This window comes from Silene latifolia, chromosome Y (assembly GCF_048544455.1).
Source record: "Silene latifolia isolate original U9 population chromosome Y, ASM4854445v1, whole genome shotgun sequence".
NCBI classification, from domain to species: Eukaryota; Viridiplantae; Streptophyta; class Magnoliopsida; order Caryophyllales; family Caryophyllaceae; genus Silene; species Silene latifolia.
Window position 1 is genome coordinate 296,082,333 of NC_133538.1, and position 6,652 is coordinate 296,088,984.

At 40.5% G+C, this 6,652-nt stretch overlaps 1 non-coding gene across 1 annotated transcript; it reads right to left on the reverse strand.

The window, feature by feature from the left end:
* Nucleotides 1–1,519: 1,519 nt before the first annotated feature.
* Nucleotides 1,520–1,626, reverse strand: LOC141635662 (small nucleolar RNA R71). Its single transcript, XR_012540332.1, has one exon. It is a non-coding gene; the product is annotated as a small nucleolar RNA R71 (small nucleolar RNA).
* Nucleotides 1,627–6,652: the final 5,026 nt, after the last annotated feature.

The following is a 6,652-nucleotide window of genomic DNA, read 5'->3' on the forward strand; positions in this document are numbered from 1 at the left end:
CTTTTTAATTATTGTTAATTACTTTCATTTATTCATCATGTTTTACTTTGTTGGTATGATTGACAACCTTGCTAGCATGATCAACATGATAATGAGTGAGTAGTGACCTAGCTAGGGTTAATGGGGAATTAGGGGAAACCAACATGGGGAATGATTCATGCTTAAATTAATATGCTTTCATAGTTTATTTGCTTGCTTGTTTTGATCTCAACTCATGCACATATTATGTTTGATGAAATGTGAGCCTATGAATCCTTGCCTTTTTTACCCATCACCTATCTTTTCAATGAGACTTGTAAGACATAAACCAACTCGAATCTCATTAGACCATGCATGTTGTTGAGTAAGGAAGACTAAGTCGACTTGTAGGTGTTGTACAATCTAATCGATTCCGCTCCGGGACCCAAACTTTCCTAGGATTGTAAGATATAACCCAACTCAATCCATCACAACAATAATTGCTTGCTTATAATTTGAGAACATGTTTGTATGATCAATTCCCATGATTCCCCTATGACCCCATGATACCCTAGTGCTTTTTATCAATTGTTTACAACCCTTTTAGTTCATCTTGCTTGTTTATTTTCATTGCTATTTAGTTTTGTGACCTTCTACATCAACCCAAATTGTGACACCCCTAAGACACCACTAGTTTCAATAGAAATCTCATCTCAATTCCCGTCCCTTGGGATCCAACCTTTACTTGCCTCTTTACTAATTGTAGAGTTGTTTGTGAAGTTATAAATTGTGTTTTGGTCTAGGTGCTCCTAACGACAAGTTACCGAAAAATATAGTCCAACCAAAAATGGCGCCGTTGCCGGGGACGGTGTTATCTTGATTTAGATTTTCTTATATTGTTATTAGTTGTGTCTTTCTTTGCCTTTAGGAAGTAAAACTCCTCAAGGTTTGTTCTAACTATTTTCGAGTTGTTTGATATTTTGCATGTCTAGAAGGTCACAAGGTGATTTGTTACCTTTTGATCGTGAAATTGAAAGAACCTTGACAACCAATAGAAGACTTGCTAGGAGAAATTTGAAAGGTATTAGTGAGGTTGTAGATATTCAACCAAACATTGAGTTCATAACCCCTTTTGCAAGAGAAGGTGAGGAGAACCCAATACAAAATACCACACAAAATCAACCCACAATGCCTAAGTTTTCATCACATTCCGTACCCACCGAGGAGAACCTACCCAATGGTACTCCCACACCACAACATTTGACCGGAAATTTTATTGCCAAATCCGCCTTTATCCAATTAGTCGAAAGGAGCCAATTTGGGGGGATGCCTAGTGAAGACCCTCATTCTCATATGGAAACCTTTTGTGACTATTGTGATGCGATTTCTCAAACCAGTGTAACCTCAAGACCAAATTCGATGGGTCTTATTTCCTTTTTCTCTAATTGGCACTGCGAAACAATGGTTGAAGGGCCTTGATAAGGCCACTCTCGGAATTGATTCTTGGAAGAAGTTGGCTCTAGCTTTCTACAAAAAATTATACCCACCACAAAAGACTAACATACTAAGAGCTCAAATTACGGGTTTTAAGCAAAGGGATGAAGAATCTTTGTATGAAGCTTGGGAGCGGTTCAAGGGAATTTGTCGCTCATGTCCTCATCATGGACTGAGCGAGTGGTTCTTGGTACAAAAATTTTGGAACGGTCTATATGAAGATTCAAGGAACATTCTCAACATGGGATCAAATGGAATGTTCACCGAAGTTGATGACAATCAAACATGGAACAAAATTAAGGAAATGGCGGTCCATAACTCACAATATAGTAGACCTCGCAAGGCTACTAGAGGAGGAAAGCATGAAGTGGACTCCGTTACTCAATTGGGTGCTCAACTTAGTGTTCACATTGATACAATAAATTTGAAGTTTGAAAAAGCTATGGCTAGACTTGAAGAATCCTCAAAATCATCAAAGCATCATGTTAATGCCATAACGGCATCTTCATCAATCCCAAGTGAGATATGTGAGAATTGTGGAACTTTGGGACATGACCAAAGTGAATGTAGGGGAACAAATGAACAAGTGAATGCTTTCCAAGCATACAAGAGTGGTACCCCTTATTCCAACTATTACAATGAGAACACCAAATTCCATCCAAATCTCTCATACAAAAGCCAAAATGTTCAAAACCCTCAAACAACATACACCCCACCTCCCATGAGAAACCAAAATCAAAGACCCTTTTACAACCAAAACCAAGGTTACCAAAATCAAAATTCATACAATCACAAAAATGACAAAGGTTTTGATGTTCAAAAAGCGGTCCTCCAAATGCAAAAAGATAGTCAAGCAAAGGAAACCACTATCAACAACATCCTAGCTCACACCAAGATGTTGGAAACCCAATTGACTCAACTAGCATCTTCAAGCTCACAAAGACAAAAGGGGCAATTACCACCTCAAAGTAATCCCCCAAGACATGAAACGGTTAGTGCCATTCACTTGAGAAGTGGTACAAGGTATGAAGCACCGAAGAAGCAAGTTGAAGATGAGGTTGTGGAAGCTAGTGATAAGGAAGAAATTGTGCAAAACTCCAAGGATGGAGAATCATCAAAAGAAGAAATTTCAAAGAAAAATGAAGACAAGGTCAAGGATAAGGAGCCCATTGTGATTAGACTTCCTTTTCCAAGTCGTCAAGCCAAGCCCAAATTTGATGACCAACTTGGAAAGTTTATGGAAATTGTGAAGAATTTGGAAGTCTCAATTCCTTTCACGGAATTAATCAATCACGTGCCGGCCTATGTGAAATACATGAAAGACATCCTCACGAAGAAGAAATCGATCCGGAAGCTTGAGACTATCGCCTTCACTAAGGTGAGTAGTGCAATACTTCAAGGGAGTTCACCTCCAAAACTCAAGGATCCGGGAAGCTTCTCAATACCGTGTACCATTGGCGACACCACGATCAACAAAGCCTTATGTGATCTAGGGGCTAGTGTGAGTGTTATGCCGTACTAGGTAAGTAAAAGGTAGGGGATGGGAGAGCTTAAATGCACCAATATCACACTCCAAATGGCCGATAGCTCGACTAAGACACCATTAGGGATATGGGAAGATGTTCCCGTACGAATTGGGAAGTTTTTCATCCCGGTGGACTTTGTCATTGTTGATATGGAAGAAGATTCCAACATTCCAATCATTCTAGGAAGACCTTTCTTACACACCGCGGGTGTGGTGATTGATGTGAAACATGGAGAACTCACTCTAGAAGTGGGAGATGAGAGTATAACTTTCAATCTTGACACGACTATGAGAGCTCCCCGTTTACATGAACCATGTTTCATGATTGATCATTATAGCCGGAAGGATGATAGGAAGAAGTCGGAACTCCAATGGAAGAAGAAAATTGAAAATGCTCCATTCAAAGAGCAAGTGAATTGTGACAAAGAGAGCTTGCAAAGCTCACCAAAGTCAAGCAATGAAGAAGATGGCCTTATTGGCCAAGAAAAGAAAATGGGAGAGTTGTCCCCATCAACTCAAGAGATCTTTAGTGATCAAGTGGATGAAGTTTGTGGTCTTTGGGACGACAAATTTGAAGGGATTTTCAATCCCTACATTGGTAATGCCATCGATCAAGACCGACAACAAGGGTCAAGGTCTATTGAAGAACTTTATCATGACAATGAACAAGCTTTTGATTACTTTTTCAAGGTGTTGAGCAACATCAACAACACCTTGGGCATGCCCCCTTGACATCTCATCAAGAATGAGAGTTTGGTGGAGTCCTCCCTAAACCACCATTTGTAAATATTTCTAACTCCCTAACTTGCATTTCAATTCTTAATTTGCATTTTTGTCATCTTTGGATTTTTATACTTTGATCAAGATAATTATCATGTTGAGAGAAGTGAGGGAGGGACTAATAATTTCAATTGATGTGTAGTGCTTTAGCTTAGTGTGGGGATAGCAATTGCCTAGGCTAATCATGCTTAGTAGTGCCCCCACAATGAAGAACACGAGACTTTGAAGAATGGAAAAATGACAAGGGATATGCAAGGTACACGGATGGAACTGAATCCGGGTAAAAGGGGTCGAACCCGAGCGGTTTCAGGAGAATCCGCCCGTCTTCAGGAATCCGGGCATATTGGGCAGAAGACGCCCGTCCTTCTAAGCTGAACTTTTGAAATTTTGTGACTGTTAGCAAATCCGGGCGTCCTGCAATAGAATCCGCCCGTCTTCAGAAAGACGCCCGTCCTAAAGGGAAGACGCCCGTCTTCTGGGCTGAGGAAAACAAGAAAAATCCCTGGAAAGGAATCCGCCCGTCCCATCTAAAAGACGCTCGTCCCGTATTTTCAAATCCGCCTGTCTTTGTTCAAATCCGCCCGTCTTTAGGCAAGAATTATGAAACCCAGAACAGACAGAATCCGGGAGTCCCGAAGGAAAGCCGCCCGTCTTCCCCCTACATTTCAAATTTTTCGGGTTTATTATAAACCCCCTCCCACACTCATTTCTTCATTCAAAACACTACCCATGAACCCCATAACTCCAAAACCCTCATCCTCTCCATCACAAAAACAAGATTCATCAACAACATTCACCAAAATCAAATCAAAACATCCTTTTAACAACAAATCAATCACTCCTCTTTCAACAAAAATCAAAACCAAGCACAAAATTTTCAAACCTTTGAGTCGATTTTTGAATCCATAAAGGCAAAGCCTTTCATATTTAAATCGATTTGGGTGCACTAGAAATTGAAGATTTTTCACTCTTTTCTTGGTTTATTCATCAATGGCAAGAACAAAGGGAGCAACAAAAGCAACAAAGGCAAAGGCACCAAAGGCAAAGGCACTCTCATCAAGACAAAAGAGTCTTCAAGGAAAGAAAGCATTGGCTATGGTGGTAGCTAGCCCAAACTTGGAAATGCAACAACAACAACCTCCCATGGAAGCAACAATATCTTCTACTCCGGAAATTGCTCAACTTTCGAATTATCCGGAGGTAATTTTCATTTCCAAATCCCATAGGGACACTTTTGCCAAGTTTACTAGTAAATAATTTCTATCCACCAAGTTTATTTGTGAAGATGCCTTAGATAAGTTGGGTGTCCTTGAGCAAACTAGAGCCTTCTTTAAAGCCATGGGGTTGGAGAAATTGTTTGAATCAAAAGAATTGACATACCCCTCCCTTACCTTAGTATTTTTGAGGTCTTTGAAAGTTAACAAGGTTGAGACTATGGAAAGCATCGAGTTTCGTCTAGCTAATGTTAGTAGGCGCATCTCCTTTGAGGAAATGGGCAAAGCTTTGGGTCTTAGCGATTCACCGAGTTATTTTAAGAATGTTGGCAAGTACGACCCCGACCCTCTTTGGGAGGCGATTTCCGGAAGGAAATTCGAGAGCTTTCATGCTAGTCGCGCTCTATTAGTCCACCATCCGGGCATTAGAGTGTGGCACAGGGTTATAGGAAACACCATCATTGCAAGAAAAGACACCAACCATTTCACCAAACTCGATTTTGTTCTTCTTGAGTCGGCCTTGAACATTGGAAGGGAATTCACCAAGCCTTTCAACTCTCTAAGGCTTTTGGTGGATAGATGGCTAAACATTGATTGTGGGAAGCAAGGCACTACCGTTATTGTTAATGGAGGTCTAGTCACTATCTTAGCTAAATACTTTGATCTGAACTTCAACAAAGATAACAAGTATGTGGCGAAGAAGGGTGGTCATCTCATTGATATTGATACCATGATGAACAAATACAAGTGGGTCTCTCAAAACCCTCTTGACACCAAGTATGGATGGCTCACTAGTGAGGCTAGATCTTTCACTTTGCCTTCGAAGATTTGTCGTTTAAGTGTCCACCGGACCAACTATCTCCTTCCCCTTTCAAAATAGGCCGAATACATTATCCGACAACAAAAGGGTGAAATTGAAATGCCCTCCTCTTCCATTGTCACATCCTTTCGAGTACCAAGAGTTCAAGCTCAAAGGTGTTGAAGCAAGCAATGATTATATGACTCTTCTTATGCAAGAGATGCACAAGCAAGCCTTCAAGGATTGGAAAGATGCTTACTTAGTCCAATATCCACCCCTCCTTCACTTAGCTAGGCAAGGACTACTTGACCCTTCATGTCCTTTGCCTAGTTGGGCGGATAGAGAAGTCTTCTTTCCGAGTGCATCTAGGGGTGAGTTTTCGGGTGACGATGAGGTTGTCGGTGATGCGGTTGATGATAACATTGATGAAGAAGCTAGTGAAGAAGGAGAAGAGGATGATGATCAAGGTGAACAAGAAAGTGAAGAAGAAAGTGGTGATGAGTCCACTTCTAGTGAGGAAGATGATAATAGTGATGATATGATGGAAGATTAGCAAACTTTGGAGGCTCTTACCCTCTTGAGGTTTGTCTATTTCTCTCTTTGTTTTATTTATTTATCTTAATCATTGTTGGAGTAGTCCTAGCACCATAGAGGACTAACACCTCGGCCCCATTGAGGTGTTCTCATTTTATTGTTCCCAACTTTTGAAAATCCAAAATGATAAAATTAGTTTCATGCATTGCATCGTGTGTGCATGAACTACACCCAACCTTAGGACATTAGCAATAATGTCTAGCTCGGTTTGGGGAAGTACATGCATACACAACGGGAGGTAATCTAAATTATCCTCTCCGTCATAAACAAAAAAAAAACATGCATCAT